The sequence below is a fragment of the Myotis myotis genome, unplaced genomic scaffold (genome assembly GCF_014108235.1).
Source record: "Myotis myotis isolate mMyoMyo1 unplaced genomic scaffold, mMyoMyo1.p scaffold_m19_p_9, whole genome shotgun sequence".
NCBI lineage: Eukaryota > Metazoa > Chordata > Mammalia > Chiroptera > Vespertilionidae > Myotis > Myotis myotis.
The window spans coordinates 47,014,857-47,033,079 of NW_023416401.1; the positions used below are offsets into that span (position 1 = coordinate 47,014,857).

Sequence of the window (18,223 nt, forward strand, 5' to 3'; positions counted from 1 at the left end):
CAGTGGGGGGGGGGGGGGGGGGGGGTTGAACGACCCTTTCACAGGGGTCACCTAAGACCATCCTGCATATCAGATATTTACATTACGATTCATAATAGAAGCAAAATTACAGTTATGAAGTAGCAATGAAAATAATTTTATAGTTGGGGGTCACAACATGAGGAACTGTATTTAAAGGGCCAGAAGGTTGAGAACCACTGGCCTAGAGGAATACTGGGACACAGCTGGATATGCTTTGAGGGATAGTCCTTGGATTGAAAGAGACGAGAATGGTAGGAGTTACTAAATCTGAGGCTCTGAGGTTCAAGGCAAGGATATGTCTAATGGACTGAGGACCAACTGGCAAAGTCTCTGAAAGAGCCATGATATCAACTATTGGCAGAGTCCAGACCTGAGTGCTTCTTACTGATCCAAGGACAAGTGTGTGGGGAAAGGTTTCCCCTGCAGGTATATCCTTTTCACCTCTCAGGAAATTTATCACAAATTAAGACCTAAGTTTGGTTAAGAACTCTTTGACTGTTCCTTTAATATAGCTCAGAACTCACTATCCTTAGCTCTTTCTATGGATTGAACAAATCAGGTACCACTACTAAGATTCTCTACTAATAAATCTTATAGTAGAGAAACTGTCTTACAGTTGCCTTGTTATTTCTGTTGGGGTATTTTAAAGAATAAAAAGGAAAGAAAGAAATGATGTTCCTGATCCTCATCAAATTGTTCAATATTATTTATCCAATCCAATTTTGCAAATATTGTTTTATTTTGTACCATATTAGTATTGTATCATGACACCCTCATGTGTCATTTCAAAGCACATGTGGTCTTCTAAGACTTTGTCTTTTTTACTCATTAGCTGTAACAGACGGATTTTATATCATGAAACTCACCCAAGACTTAAAAATCTTTTAAAGACATCCTCTGTGCATACATTGGATGTGGCTTTGAAGTTGAATTTTGCCTTTGAAGACTTATGCATCTTTGAACACAGCTATGCTGATATATTTGTACTCAAAAGAGATTGAAAGCATTGGCTGTCTTTTATCACTGAAGACTTCCGACTAAAATTACTTCTATTGAGAATATGCACAATTTAGGGTTTAAATTTCTCACTAATAATCTTGATTTCCTTTTTAAGAATTATTTTTTCTTCTTGTGGAGAATGCATGTTTATACATTTTTGGCCAAATATTAATCTATCACTCATTTTAAATTATCTTATTAAAATATTTGCAAGGGCCAAGATTTTTGCTGAATATCAGGGAGACAGATATGAGTGGTGACTTAGACAATCAACAGAAAATTGCAACTCTGTGTCGGGTTTACTTAACTCAGCTATACCTTGTGAATAGAGAAGCGGGTCACACTTTCGAGACTGGGAAAGTTTGGGAGAATGGATGTTAGGAGATCTTAAGGTGTCATATGTTTTTGCCCATCTTGCAAAACTGAGATGCTGACTCCCTTTGTTCTGGATTAAATTTACAAGGATACCTGTGCAGCCAACAGCCCTGAAAACTGGAGATCCTGTCTCTCTGGAGTAAAGAGCAAGCTTCTTTGCTGTCCAGTACCATCAATATACTATTTCTCTCCAGGAGGTCAGGCATGCTGATTCTAATTATAAAAGTTTTGGGTTCTCTCAGCTCAGGGTTCTTGTCCTGGAATAAGATTCACTATGTGTGCAGGCATCTTCTGGCCTGCACTGTTTCACTGTATCAGAATTGAAAGTTGGGGATGTAGTGCAATGCTGATATTCTGGCGATTGCTAGCGCTGTGAGTATTGTACCATCCTTTCTTTCTCATGCCTTCTGCCAGCATCCAGGGACCTGTGGCAGACTAACCCCCTTGTAAGTAGGTAATCAACTCACACCCTCCACTGCTTTTGACAATGGGGCATAGATTCTTGAATCCTGCTCCTCTTAAACTGGGACGTCAATAATGCCTGTTGAACCCATCTACTATTGTTAGTATTGCATTCTACTTAAATTGAGTATTCATAAATCGCTTTCTTTTTTCACCTCATAATTTTTAAATGCACATAATTAAAATTTAAAATATTTATAAAAGGGAGGTGACTAGACATTAAGGTTTAATCCTTAATGTTTAGGATAAAACTATTTTAAAAGTTTTGATCATATTGGGATGCTTGAAAGGAACAGCGAAGGCATTGATTCTGGCTGAGCAGCAGACAGAATGTTGATCTTTCATTTTCATCTTGGTGAACACCTGGATTTTTCTTTATGGATACTTGTTTTCCACATTGGCATTAATTTTGGAAAAAAATATCAATCAGATTATCTTTCTGGGATGTATATATTATCAGCTGAATGATTCAAGAATCGAAAGCTAACTCATTTGGGTAGTGTCATCCTGAAGAAATAAATCACCTATCTTTCTTGAGAAATTGTCCTTTGTGCCAAATGTGAATCTAGAATCATTCCCTTATTCCTTGTCTTTCTGTGACCTATCTGGGCAGCTTCCTCTATTTAGTAAGGTAGCTATTATTATTTCAATAAATACCAGCTGCCCACAGCTGGTATTTCTTTTTAAGTTGACCACATTAATTTTAAATTGCTTGTAACCCAAACTCATAAATGATATATTGGGAACTTTTAAAAGTGTTGTTTCTGTTATCTTACTCTAATAAATAATAAAGGAATAATATATTAGAGTTTGAATCAGAATTTTAATTGTGGTAGAAAAGGAATGGGTATAGCCCAATACAAATTATTTAGAAGTTGTAGCAAATTGTTTTGTTCTCAGTTTTATTAAACTTCATCTCCTCAGGCTAAAGAAAACTGTTGAGCCTAATTAGTGTCATGTTTCTGAAATGAGGATTTGGGGAGTAAATAAGTCAATGAGAAATTATACACCTGTTTCTATTATAAAACAACTTGGAGATGTAACCATGAGGTGCTTCTGAAAATTGGACTGGGTCGGGGAGGGGATGCCAGCGTATGTGGATGGAACTTTGATGACACAGAGAGACATTTGTGGCCATGAACAACCTTGCTTATGTCTGTCTTAGAACCAACTAAACTATATTTTTCCATTTTGAATAACCACCAAAGCCTCAGTCCTGGAGATGGTACCAAGTACTTAGAGTCTAACACCTGAAACTAGAACTAAGGGTAGAAAACTAAGAGTTTGGGTGGTTGGTTCCATTAGGACACTTTTTCTTTATAAGATCTTGGGAATAAAAATGTTCAATTTGACCCATATATAAATTGTTTAGGAAAAATATATATGTATACACTCCCCCTCCCCTGATGTTGATGCCTACAACCAATTCAGGGATAAATGGCACACCTAGGACACACACCTGTGCCTTCAGATGCCCTGTCGGATAGCTCTTAACATAATATTATTCCCTCTTTGACATCTCCAAGGCACAGGGTGCTCTGTAGTGACATAAAAATGTTTATGTTTTAACTCTCGTGGATGCTGAAACCATGGAAGCATACATGCACACAGATAACAAGGCAATGCACAAGTTGTGCATGTCACAGCCTTTTTGTCAATGTATCCCATGTTGATTGTAAAGCTTTTGTTTCATACATTAACATGGACTTTCATTTTCCTTTCCTTTGTATTTTTTGTTTTAGTTTCAATGCTGATTAAATGTTCTTATTTCAGTGCTGTCATCTAGTAGTAAAATAGCTTTTAAAAGTTTATATTTAATCAAACATGAAGCATTTAGCACTTGATGCTGCTTTTTTAGTGAAAAAAACAAAACAAAACAAAACACAACATGGTCCGTACCCATTAGTAAGAAATGCTTGATAGTTGCAGGGCAAAGAAATAGGGTTTCAGTATGGAGATTCCTTAATGCCAGTGCTGGAGAAACACCTTTTCATACCAGCCACGTGCTCTCAAAGAGAAAAGGGAAACAATTCAGAGAGAAGCTGGTGTGTGGTAACTGCTATAGTTCCCATGTCATGTGTCTGGTTGAGCAACAGGGTAGCAGATATGAAAAAATTTGGCTATTTTAAGTAAAGGGGAGGCTCATCATTCCTGACAGGATCCCCTGTTGACACACATGGACATTGAAGTGATGGGGGACAGGATAGTCCGCCAGTTATACATTTCCAAGATGCAAGGACAACCAGGAACATCATACCCAATGCTGAATAAATCCTTTTCGTACCCTCTATTATCAATACTAAGATTGCTTTTGGTCACCTTTGTAAATAAACTCTCTACAGGCTAGGATTAGTTAGGGGCTGTCTCCTAATGGAAAAAATGATCCAATTTTTGGAAATCAAGCAGATCTCTTAATAAATATTAAATTATTTTTGAGTACAAGGCCTGTTGCTTCTTGAACCATAAAAGGTTTTTGGTGGGATGGTCTTCCATAACCCTTTTCTGGTTGTCTCTTTCTCTTCACTCAGGTCTCCTATTAAATATCACCCTCTGAGATTAGAGCCCCTCACTGCTATGCTGTAACAGGATACACTTATGAATTATTTTAGTAAATGTAAATTAATGCCCCTCCCCCCTACACACACTCTCTGAAACATGAGCTCTAGGAGAACAGGACCATCTCTAGCTCATCTTTTCAGGAAGGTGCCTGAAAACCTATCCAGTGTTCAACATGTTTGCTGATCACCTAAATGAATGAACATTTATATTCAGAATATTTTTCTATTTTGATACCAAATATTTTGTGAAGCAGTTTATTAGTTTTGTTCTCAACTTTGTTAATCTAGCTACTCCTACAATTACATACCAATTTCAACACAAGAATTCTGTTTTTCATAAATGAGTCTTGGTTTCCTTGGTGTTTCCATTGAGGGCTCTTGATCAGGATCCTATTGCTACCTGGTGGCTATAATGAATTAAAGGCAAAAGTTCTGGGTGTGGGGCAAGCCACCACGATCTTGCTCTAGAGAATTCATCATCTTTGCTTCATTGAATTAAAAAGGCATTGCATCACATCCAAATCTAATTATGCATTTTAGTTAATTGGGCAAAATGTGTAAATGTTTATAATGATTTACTAAGTCACTGCTATTGATATTAGTAAAGACTTGATCAAATATATGATTAAAATAAAGCTTGCAAATTTAATGTGTGAAGAAAGACATTGAGTATTTTGTTCTACAGAGAAATAAGTTCCCACAGTAAAAATCAACATGTTTTGGGGAAGAACTTATTCTTTTGCCATGAACAACAATAAAGGGAATATTTCCCCAATTCTGGGGTCCACTGAAATCCTTAAGAACAGACTTTTGTAGCATTCAGTTTTGTAAGTAATCCATAGCTCATATAATTCATTTCACATAGTAGGCACCTATCCCCCAACAGCCCCCCAAAATGCTGAATAAATGCTGAAGGCCAGTCAAGAGTTGATTTCCTTCTTAGTTTATATATACTATACTAATATTGTGTTAGGCAGGCGACTGTTGCATCTGCCGGAATGAGTAAGCGTAAAGTGTTATATTTAGCACAGGTAAAATAAAATCATCTGTCAAGCAAGTCAAGTGTTATTTTTTTTTTCTTTTAATCATCACATAGCAAAGATTTAGAACAACAAAAGTAGAGATTGGTTTTTCAATCTGCAGTGTGGTAATTCAGTGAACAACAAAATTGAAATCTGACATTGTTGACTTTTAAGATTACTGGTGGTCAGCTGGAGGGGAAAACAATATGTCACAGTGTTTTCCTACCTGACTTGTGTTTCTAGTTCCTGTAAAATGTCAAGTGAAAGGTGACAAGGAGGAAGCTTCCTACTTCAAAATGCAACAAGAAAAGGCTCAGCCATGTGGCCTGCAAAGACTTGCTGAACATCATTTTTACTGACAGAAAAACAGTTGGGGTTTTTTTTTTGTGTGTGTGTGTGTGTGTGTGTGTGTGTGTGTGTGTGTGTTTCATAGAGGCAAACCCAGACAAACCAATTGAACTTTTATTACACTGATTCTCACAAAGTCAAGCTTCCTGTTAATATATTCCTGGATGCAGCTGTTATTCTGTATTAACATATATATGAGATATTTGCCTAGAGATAGGAACCCATCTAATACCGATTTAATAGGCTGTCAGGGAACAGTAGTTCAACCACATTGGCAACTGAGGTTTTTCAAGGTGGATTAGAATACATTCTTTCTAATATACGTATTTACTTATTTCTACAGAAAAAAAGAAAAGAGTCACTTACTGTGTGCTAAGCTTTGTGTGAATCTGCGGCAAAATATAATGTAATATCATGAAGTTCCTGCCTTTCAGAAGCTAACTGTTTTAGGAGAGTCATTGAAAGCAGAGTGATCAATTCTTAAACAGCAGCATATGTGAGCACTGGGAGGGCACTCAGCTCCGTGCGATGGGAAAGCTACCCACAGCGAGTGATGCCAGGCTGGTGGTGATCCTGAGCTCTGCCAGCACAGCAGCCATCGGGATAAATGTCACCTGAAAGCCTACACCTTCTTTTCATTATTTTATAATTACTGAATGTCTACTGATCCATCACCGGTATTTTGACAACCTAATTGGCTATATTATGAACTAACAGAGAGTTTGAAGACCTTTGTTGTACGACAGCTCTGAGCACTTGGATTTTTGTTTTGGTTTTGAAAGAGAAATATTTAGCTATAGAACAAAGAAGCTCAGCTGTCTAGTTAACAAGAGACTAAGTTCATATGACTTTCATTTGTTCAATTTCCATATTGAAACTGATATTGTATTTGTTTGGAGGGCATACACATTTTTCCTTTTCCAGAAATCCATGTTCCTCTCGGCATCCCATCCTCATCACCAAAACTGTCAAGAACAACGAAGGGTCTGACATTCTACTCTCAGGCTAACACATTAAAATCCAATAGCTTCAGGATAATATCTCTTAATAGTTCAATTAAAGAAATATCCTCCAAACAATAGAGTAAGCACACTATTGTTCCGAGCAAAAGGAGATGAGAGGAATAAAGTCCATTTTTTAAAACTGAGGTGTATCTTTCTATAAAAGGAGGTGCTTGGGAACCTGTATCAGAGGCTTCCTCTATGCTGTCCTGCAGTTATGCTAGAACTGTGTGGTGCTCTGCCTCCTCTGCTTCTTGATTTTGGGGGATGTCCTTCCCTGGTCTTTAACTCCACTAGTGCAATGCGAATCTCAGTTTTTAATCAACTTCACTAAGGGCTATAAAAAAATCACACCAAGCATTTTGGGTTTTTACACAAAGCTTCGTTAATGGTCTTAAAGAAGCTTCACTTCTTATAGCAGTGTCTATGGGGCCCTCAGTTACATAGAAAACTGTCTCCTCTCACTGGTACAAACCACAGAAGAAACAAAAAGAACTGATGCTCAAATGTAACCCAAAGCCATTATCAAATTATACTTCCCAGCAAACACTCTTTTCCCTAAGAGGACCTCTGTCACAACTGCTAACGTAAGACACTATCATTCTCCACCAGAGGCTTGTAATTGAACAATTTTAGTCACACTAATAATTTTCACTCGGTAGATTTTGTTCAATAGCATGGCTAGTCCGATTCTTATTCATTTTAGAAAGTTTTGGTTCTAAGATGCACATGAGAGCAAAGGTAAGTATACATTTTGTTGCTCATTTCAGCCTTGAAATAATTACTTTACTAATTACAATTTTATTTCCAGATGTAAGACTTATACTCTATCCCAAATAACATACATTCTACTCCCTGATGTGAAGTATCTGCTGCTGCTCTTTCTGCCTTACATAACACACACAAAATAAAAAGAACAAAGTTGAACCATCCTGTCACTATGGCATGAGAAGAGCATTGGTCCCCGGAGATTTGTAAAAACTGTCATTGATGGTTCTCGGTTGCTTGGCAACCATCTTGATATTGAAGCACTACATGTGTAGCATATTCATGTTTCAGTCGTTCTTTGATACAGAGAATCTCTTGCCTTGATGAAGCTTTAAAACCCATCATGTTAAAATCCAAGTCAATTATGAAAAACCGTCATAAAGAAAAATAAAGCTTCTCACCTTTTCCTGTTGTTCTTGGGAGTCTGGGGACTGGTGTGTTCCTTATCCTGAAAGGTCAAGAAAGCAGAGTTAGTGATAGCAGTGGGAATGTTGTCTGCATCAAACCATTGACATGACTTCTCCTTCTGTCAAACAACAGACAGTGACTGTGATCTGAGAATGTGCGGGGCAGAGGAAAAGACAGTCACATGTTTCTTAGCTGCTCACTGGTTCCTAGAACCAAAAGTTTTCACTTTTAAGAGGGGAGAGCAGGGAGAGGTGCTTGGTGGTGGATGAGATCTCACCAGAACAGAAATAAGAACCTATTACACTATATATACTTTTACTGTCTCAAAAGTAATTAGTAGGGAAAACAATATTTTGGAACATTTTACTTAATAATATATTCAACAAATTAAAGGTCACAGAAATATTTAAAAAACCCATAGTATGTTCTAAAATGGTAACAATTACACAGCTATCAATTTCATGCTGATGACTTTTTCAAAATTCTCTGTTCTTGTCACGACAACATTAACTACTCTGGTGTCATGATTCACTTCTCATGTGAGCAAAATTACCATTTGCTTAAAAGAAACTTAAGTACAATGGACAATTCCCTGGAAAATGAAGGATTAAATCAGAAATACAGACTTGCTCATATAGTTCACACACACCAACGTCTTCATTATTTACTATAGATTCACAGTTTTAAAATGGCAAATTGTTTAACATATGTATGAAGGATGATTGTTACAGGTAAATCTCCAGCATCTTACCATTTTCTACTTAGGATAATCAAAGATCAGGTGCCATGGGGGAAAAAGGGAGACTTATGTAATATTTTAAACAATAAATTAAAAAAAAAAAGATCAGGTGCCGCTATGGTCATTAATGTTGGGACATTTAGCAGATTTTTGGATGTCTTCATGCTGCTGCAAATTCATTTTTTCTAGGTACATTTATGTCCCCACTGGCTACAGAGATGAGTGCTATAAAGGCAATAGCCTGGAGATTGTTTACCTCCTGGGATTCTGACTTGGTGGAGTGAGATGTATGTGTCTGATTTACAGACTATTCTCTAATTTAGCAAATAAAACAGAAAATCTTAATAAAATATCCACTTCCTGTAATAAAATTACATGTTCTAAAATATGAGCTCTCATATGCTAAATACATTTTAAGCACCCCCAAATCAGAGTGCAACTGTCCATTCTTGGCACTGGATTTAGTGGGCTTGAGATAGGGACTGTATTTCATGCAAGGAAGGAGGCATGAACTGGTGAGGAAAGGATGTTCAATGCCAACATGTATTATTTAGATTTCAAGAAGAGTAGACATTTTCAACATTCAGGAACTAAAACCTGGTTTGGGAGCCACAGGGTTGGGGTGGGGTGGAAGGTTAGGGGCAAGAGGAGATGGAGTTTGCTATAAAAATTACAAATTAGTAGCAAAGGAGAAGGAACATGCATTCCTGAAACCCTAGGAGAGCAATACCATGGAACTTAGGATAAATACCACGTGAGAGGGAGGGAAAGAATCCACAGGAACTGAACTTGATGAAATAAAGGAAGAATGGTGAATGCCACCCTAGCCAGTTTGGCTTAGTGGATAGAATGTCAGCCTGCGGGACCGAAGGGTCCCGGGTTTGATTCCGGTCAAGGGCATGTATCTGGGCCCTGGTCAGGGCTCATGCAGGAGGCAACCAATTGATGTGTTTCTCTCACATCCATATTTCTCTTTGTCTTCCCCTTTCTCTTCCACTCTCTCTAAAAAATCAATGAAAAAATATCCTTGAGTGAGGATTTAAAAAAAAAAAGAAAGAAAAAAGAATGGTGAATACTAAATACGTTGATACACTTTGTTACATAATTAAAAATAACAGCAATTATAAACTGTTTTTAAGAAAACTGCTATATAATACTTAACAATAAATGATAAAGGCATTATTTCCACTATTAATAATATTCTGGAAATTTAGACAGTGCACCTAATCAAGATAAGTAATGCTGTAATATGAAAGATAAATCACTGCTTTTATCAAATGTATCTGAGTAATATGTAGTATGTAATTGATTTGAATAAATCCAATATTTGAATATGACTCATAAACCAATATGTCAATGGAAATTAAATATATTATAAAGCTCTATTCAAGGGTACTTGGATTGGAAACAAACACACCGTAGTGAAATTCATAAAAAAATCCATAGATTCTATACACTCAGAGATAAGCTTCCTACTTCATCTTATCACTGATGTTAATTAAGTGCCAATTACTCTGCTCATTCCCATTTAAACACAGATTTCATCAAATACTGATTTCACCACCTGCAACCTAAATCAAGCACTTTCCTCACAGCAATCAGGCTCCCATTTAAATAGAAATCGATTGTTTCTACATTGGAAAGAGCTGTTTACTAAAGAGCTGGGAATAGGTGAGGCGAGTAGGGGGCACACCAAAACTCAGTAGTCGAGGGAAACGATATTTTAATGTAACTTTTAAATATCTAACTTAGTGATCATCTTTATCATGAATAAAATGTCAACATTTTAAGTAAACTATCAGGTAGCTATAATCTATATATATATAAAAGGCTAAGTGTCCCTCTGTCCGGCCGGTAGCTATGATGCACACTGACCATCAGGGGGCAGATGCTCAACACAGGAGCTGCCATGATGCACACTGGCCATTTAAAAATAAATGGCACCATGGACCTGGTGGAGGGACACAGGCCGCACCACCGTCCTGGAGTGACACCCCACCAAATCACAGCCAACTGCTGCCAAGACCCCATAGTGAAAAATGCGGCCCACAGCCCAGCCCAGCCTGAAAACGGTGGCTGTAGGCGCCGGGTAATGATGTCACTAGCAACGCCCACCTTCCTCTCCCTAGAGACTAGCCTCCTTGGAGTTTCTTCAGCCCAGGAACCCGACTTGCTTTATAGCCAGGTGCAAAAATTTTACAGTTTAACCAAATGTTTGTGAAGTGTTTTCAGGTGCCTCATCTCATTTGATTCTCACAGAAGTCCTGGAGTAGGTAGATAGGAGACTCGGTAGAATCCTATTTTCATTAACAAGACACAAATAGCGATATTAAAATATTTCTTCTAATTAATTTCCTTTCAATGTGTGCAAATCCATGCACTGGGGCACTAGTTTGTTATAAAGCAGATAACATAACCTGAGTTTAAGTTTAAGATTGATAGATAACTGATCGGCAAAATTTAAAATTTGGCTACAGTGTTTCTCATAGTTCTATTGAACATCTTCTGTGATAAAATTTTAAAAAATTTTACTTAATAAAAATTTTAGGAATAAAATGAAAATTCTTAGAAGAGGTATCCTAGCCAGTATTTGGTTCAACAAATGAATCCTTTGATAAGGTAGACAAGTTTCAAAATCTACTAGAAACAATAACAATTTAACCACTGCTTCGTCAACCAATTCACCAAGTGGCAATAGAATCTAATGAAACTAGTGAATTCCTAGGAATATGCAAACAGCCTTTGGAAACTGTAGAAGGAAAATGTACGGACTTGGGAGTTATACTACTTTGCATCCTTCTGAGGACTCTGATCTATGTTGAATTAAACATGTATTCATTATATCCAGCTGTGGGAGGTTACAAGACTTGAGTATAACATATGGTTTGGAATCTTAAATTGAGTCAGGTCAGCACATGCTCAGCGGTCCTGGATGGGCAAGCATGACAGCTGCCCTTGGCTCAGTTGCTTTCACTCTGGTGTGCTAATGAAACGGTCAGTCTGCAGCAGCGCGGTGCATGCATGAGCTAGATGCAAGGGACCAAGGGCAGACAGTTCCCTGATTCCTTTCCAGTTCCTTCAGAAGAACTGCTCTAATCTCTGTGGCTAAAGAAACATTGCAAAGAGAAGCACCCACTTAGCATTTAGAAGAGTGTAGCAGAGGATTTGCTGTCTTTCAAAGTTCCAGGCGAGAGAGGAAGCATATCTCCCCTCATATGTGATATGCATGCTTGCTACCATATAAGGGGGTTTCTTGCTGCATCGGTTTCATATATCTGTGTTTTAACTGCATAAACAGGCTTATGGCAGGCTTCACTCTGCCCCATCTATATATATGCTCTCTAGTAAATTGATATGCTTATCAAAGAAGATATGTAAAATCTATGGACAAATTTTGCATATTTACTTGTTCATGCATGAATACAATGTCTAACAAAATTTAAGTTACAGTAGCTTAGAAAAAATTATCAATGAGCTCACCAAAATGTAAAATTTATTACATGAAGTAAGAATATTCATAAGGGGTGAATTAGGAGCATAACAAAGGTGAAACAAGCAATCTCAAGTAGTAACCTACTTCATGTAGTAATTCATTGAGAAAGATCAGAAGAAACAAATGTATCCTTACCTTTATTATTAAACTGACATTGAACTAATTTTCAATCTGTTTAATCTAATGTCTAATTAATTGAAAATATTCTAATAAAAATACATAGACATGATTAGTTTTTAATATAAAGATCAAAATGAAGCAGTCAATGGTGTCATGGCATAAGACTGGGGTAATCATTAAATTACTTTCAGGTTCTATATTTTGAAAATAGTGATAATTCACTTTTTATCTTCTCTTCATGCAAAATTTATCTAGTAGAAAGTTAAAATATTTAGCAAAGCACATTACAACTTTTGAGTTATTAAAGTTTTAGAAAATACTCTGCAGACAATGTTAGATCTTTTATATTGTATGTATATTTAAAATTTTTTCTATTTCATAGATTACATAGAAAAATATTTAGACATCAAGTAAGCATTTGCTTGATAAGACAGATATTCGTCTTCTCAATTTTTTTAGCAATAACTTCCAGAATGTCATTTAACAAGATTTCGCTTATGAATGAGATATAAAACAACAGTTCATCCCACCAACAGATATTTATTTATTTATTTATTTATTTATTTATTTATTTATTTATTTTTATTATTATTAGTTAAGGTATTACAAATGTGTCCTCATTCCCCCCATTAACCCCCAACCTCCCCCAACAGTTATTTAATGAGCATCTGCGGATATGTTAAATGACCTAATGGACACAGGAGAACAACATGTCTTTAAGTTATTACATAATGCTCAGTGGCTTTTCATAGAATCTCAAAGTTGCTCCAAGTCTTTTGAGAACAAACAACAACACACATGTCATGAAGAATACAGGATCACAAATTCTGTAACTCCATAATTCATGTGAAAATATGATTTTGTTAAACAAAAGTGTTAGGACAAATGGTTCAGTTCAACCAGTGAGGAACTGCCAGGTACTGCCCCTCTCTTGAGCTATACATGGGTTTTCCCTCTCAGAAAGCTTCTGGAAGTTATGAGATGAGGTCAAGGATGAGGAAAACAATCTTGGTGTCTTGGATGGTAATCAGATTCCCTGATGGCTCTAAGACTCCAGTGTGGACACAGGGGGTCAACTGGTCCACAGTACTCCATTGTGAAGTTAGCCACCATATAGAGAGCCTCTTTCTGGGTTTTAAATTCTCCATTTTTTTAAAGCAGAGTCACCAAGGAATGCAGCAATCAGGGGCTGGCAGGTCCCCGTGGCCATGTGGTTCAGGACTCAGGCTGTCTCTCTGGATGGAGGGCATGGGGTGCTTTAGGACTGGGGTAGCATGCTCAGCATGCCTACTTTGATGGCCACCTGGGTCTGGGGATCCATTCCAGTGAAAATGTCCCCACAGTGTGGAGCAAGGAGGTCAGACATTGAGTTCCATACTAGTCATGAGCTTGTCCAGTCTGGGCCAGATACCCGTGTCAGCCACTTGGCCATTCGCTCATTGCAGCCATCTGTGAGGTAGGAGAGGGCCCAGCAGGTGTCCAGAGAACCTAGATGCCATGATGCTTGAAGAGGTAGAAGAGAATGAGCAGCATTAACCTCAAGTTTTCTTTTTCTCAAGGTACAGGTTCTTGTTTCTACATAGAGTGGGCAAGGTCCACTTGATGTTCCTCAGAAATGTAACTAGTCTGGTTGATGAAACCAAGGCCAGTAGATGAGTGGGATGGCTTTGCTCAGGATAATGATGTCACTGAACTGGGGGCTGTCACCTGCTGTATTACCCCAAGCCCACACTGCCTATTCCCACACAGGCAGCTCAATGAAGGGCTGGTTGGTGCCTCCCTTCCACAATGGCTCGGATCTGCTCTCAAGTCTTTGCAGGGATGTTGGTCAGAGTCCAGGCTGCCTCCAACTGCAAGGGGTGAAGTAATGACTTCAGGAAGCCCACGTGCCTGAAAATGAGCCCTGCTTCAACAACCAGCCTTAGAGGAGCGTTCTTTCCCTGGAACAGCATTTTCCTGGCTGCCTGGGTTGCCTGGAAACACAGGTCTGGATCTGAGGTCTTCACAGTATTGCCCGTTTCATGTAGGATGAGAATGACCCCTTTGGCCAGCTTTCTGGAGGATGAGTCAGGGGAGAGCTTGGTAATGTTCCTTCTCTTTAAGTCCTGCTCATCTTGCTTGATCTTCCGTAGCTCCAGCTGACTGTCATCACCTGCTGCTACCTCATCGCTGCACCTTTGCCTTGCTATTTAAATGTTCTCAGCCTGTCTTCTGAAGCTTCTAATCTGGGCATATTGGCTGGAAGAAGTAAACCACCTGGCAGGGAGCTGTTTGATGAGGTAGAAGGAAAGCAATAGTCAAAGTTGAAAACGTTCTGGTTTGTACCTGAATAGAACATAGGGTTCATATCACCTGCAATGTTATTTAACATTTTTAGGTGTCAGTTCTTTCATGTATAGATTATGAGATCTGACTTTTCTAAAGTTCAGGGCTATTTTGAAAGAAGAAAATTATTTATGCATTAAAAAGAATTTAAAAATATATAGTTCCCATTAACATTCCTTAGGTGATGCAATGCATTTGAAATATGATCCTGCCTTGTGCCAGCAAAAGTCCTCTAAACTAGATATGCTGGTAAGAAAAGTGTGCTCTTATAGTGACAATTCTGAGCTTCTCTGAAGTCTGTGGGGGACTGTAATTAGGGACTCAGTATTTATATGTGCATTTATGTAAACACATTCCCTCATCCACAATAAAATATTGACTAATCTTTTATATTTATTGAGTAAAGGAACACATAAATCTAACATAGTGTCGATTTTTAAGAAGATTGTAATTTACATTGTGAGGCTACACAGGCAGTCATTAAATAGTCACCGACATGTTTCTCAATTTATTGCCCCAAATAATATTAATAATTGCTCAGCTACTCTACTTTAGCAGTCTCGCCTCCCTGTTTACTCTGAGAACATCCATCACTAATAATTCTAGAATAGCTAGGATTTTATGCTCTACTTGTTATTTGGACCCTTGGTTAACACTAAGGAAATTTCAGAGCACAGAGAAGGAACAAAATGGCAAAACCATGCCCAGAAACATCTGTCCAAGATTATAGCAAAAAGGTGGACATGAGAGCTAGAGAAAGAGCCAAAGGAGAATAAATGACAAAAGAGGGTTTTAATTTATTTTTATGTTGGGTTAAATCATGATTAAGAGAATGGATTATAAGTAGATAATAACCAGGATGAATCATCCTAGAACCTAAAAAGGAGAGGCATGGATTCCTTGGTATCAGGAGGGCAAAGGTAACGAGTGGGTGAAAACGAATGTGCATTTTGAGAACCGTTGAGAGGAGAATCAAGTCACGATTGATGTAATTTTCAGTGAGGTGAAGAACATGTGAAAAGAGTTCATACATTTTAATTCTACCCTGTGGAGAAAGGAAGGGAGGTTGTCTAAAAAACTTAATAAGATTTGTGGGAACTAAAGGCTACAGTGAATTTGCTAGCTCTGTGTTTAGAGAGGGACTATCTGATTTGTTGTCTTTCTTCAGTAAAACTCAATCAACATGGAAATACTGAAGAGCTTCCTTCATTCAAGAATATGCATGTGGACATTAGGTCATGGGGTATGAAGAAGGCCATAAATCTAACCTTGGGGAGAAAGCATGTGAAGATACGAGCCTCTATTGGGAGAGTGTTCAAACCAGAGGTGGAAGATATCCACTAGACCCTACCTTCTAAGGAAGAAGTTGGGTGTGGTCCTCGAAGAGGCAAAGGAGTTTAAAGAAAAATATAGAAGAAGGTACTAAGCATTGTATATTTCCAACAATATTCTACCATGGTAGTGAACCAATTTTTCTATTAATGTGAGAGACATTTTAAATCACCTTCATGTGTTCAAAGAATAGATGAAATAAGTGGTATAAAAAAATAAAACAACCCCTAATTATGCTATTAATTTAATAACTCCTTTGCAAATACTGCTATTAAAGAGTTAATTAAAATGGTTCACACTGGTTAAAAAGAAAGCAGTTATGATATTAAATTAGAAAGTAATCTATTATTACTTTGTAAACTGGGTTTTTGCACTGAAAATAAAGTAAAACAAATAGTTTTTAAAATTAATTATGTAAAGCAATTTCATCAGAAAGTCTTTCATTTTGTTGATATTTAAACCATCCTTTTAAACTGTAAAAATAATTACAGACTCAATGTTAGAGACATATTATTTAGTCAGAATAGTCATTTTTCTTTTATGTTTTTTAAAAATATTTATTGTTGAAAGAATTACATATGTACTTTTTTTCTCCAATGACCCCTTCTAGCCTGCCCTGCCCTCTACCCCAGGCCTTCACCACACTATTGTCTGTGTCTATGGGTTATACATGTTGTATACAAGTTCTTTGGTTGATCTCCTTCCACCTACCCACCCACCCATCCACCCCTGCCTTCCCTCTAAGATTTGACAGTGTGTTCCATGCTTCCAGGTCTCTGAATCTATTTTGTTCATCAGGGTTTTTTTGTTTGTTTGTTCATTAGATTCCACATGTAGATAAAACCATGTGATACTTGTCTTTCTCTGACTGGCTTATTTCGAGTAGCATAATACTGCTTTTTCAATGTCACTTGAGGTTCTACCGTTAGTCATGGAAGAAACATATCATGCTTTGTCTCAAAGGGACATTTCTGACATTAAAAAAGCTGGCATCCTTTCATCACAATTTCTGGGTCACTGTTTTAAGGAATATCAACTAAGTTCACATGAAATACTTTGCCTTATAGCTTCAGAAAGCACTGCGAAAATTTTTCTCTGTCAGTGAGCTTGGCTGTAAAAATATTAACTGGTGTCAGTACTCCAAGAAAAAGAACAGTGTCCCAGGAATCAGAACCAATATTCTCACCATAGCTCAGCTATTGAGATGAACTCCATTCAAGCCAAATAATAGTGTGTCATTTAGTAGGCTAATGGTATTTTACTGTACATACAAGGCACTTACATCATTACATAGCAGTGGATAATTTCTATCACTATGGTCCTAGATTCTGATAGTCTGCCTTGGGGTAGATGTTATTCCCTACATTAACTTTCAATTCTTCATTCTATGGCCAAGAAGTCTGCTTTTGAGTTCGTAAGACAACCACAGAAGAGCAGGCTTCCAAAGCCCCATGACATACAAAGGAAGCATGTTCTTGCACAAAAAATGAGATTAAAAGGTTCTATTATAAAACCTAGCGAGAATTGCCCATTTCACTTAAGCACTCTCTGAATGATCAGTACAATACAGTACAACATACCCAAATATATCAACCAGATTCATATAATCTGAAAGAGGCTCTCACAAATACAAAATACTTGTATTTGGTCAGCAGTCAAAATGCAAAACAAGTTGGGAAACTTGGTTCCAAGAATTCCAGAGGAAATGTGATCTTCAGTTTCACAAATATAACTTCTTAAGCTCTTCTTTTTTTAAAAAAAAAAAAAAAATAGTTTTATTGATTTTAGAGAGGAAGAGAAAGGGAAAGATAGAAACATGAATGATGATAGAGAATCATCGATCAGCTGCCTCCTGCACGCCCCCTACTGGGGATCGAGCCTGCAACCCGGGCCTATGCCTGACCAGGACTCAACGGTGACCTCCTGGTTCATAGGTCGATGCTCAACCACTGAGCCATGCTGGCTGGGCTCTTCTTGCTTATTCTTAAAGAGTACAATAAACCTAAGAAGTGTTTAAACTACCTCAGAAAATATAGCCACTCTCTTTATATCAGCTAAAACGCAAATAATATAGATCTCCTTTCCCAAAGGACATAGTGACTCCAAGGTTCTCATATTTGTTGGATTTTTGTGATGTTGTCAGCCACATGTGTTAAGAAGTCATAGCTAATTATAGGCAGTCTTGGGGTTGAGTCAACTCACTGCAATTTTATTTATCCTTTATATTTTACAATCCTTGAATTAGAATGCAA

The 18,223-nt window shown here is 37.5% G+C and overlaps 1 pseudogene; it reads right to left on the reverse strand.

Moving 5' to 3' along the window:
- Nucleotides 1–13,288: 13,288 nt before the first annotated feature.
- Nucleotides 13,289–14,547, reverse strand: LOC118662767 (annotated as a pseudogene).
- Nucleotides 14,548–18,223: the final 3,676 nt, after the last annotated feature.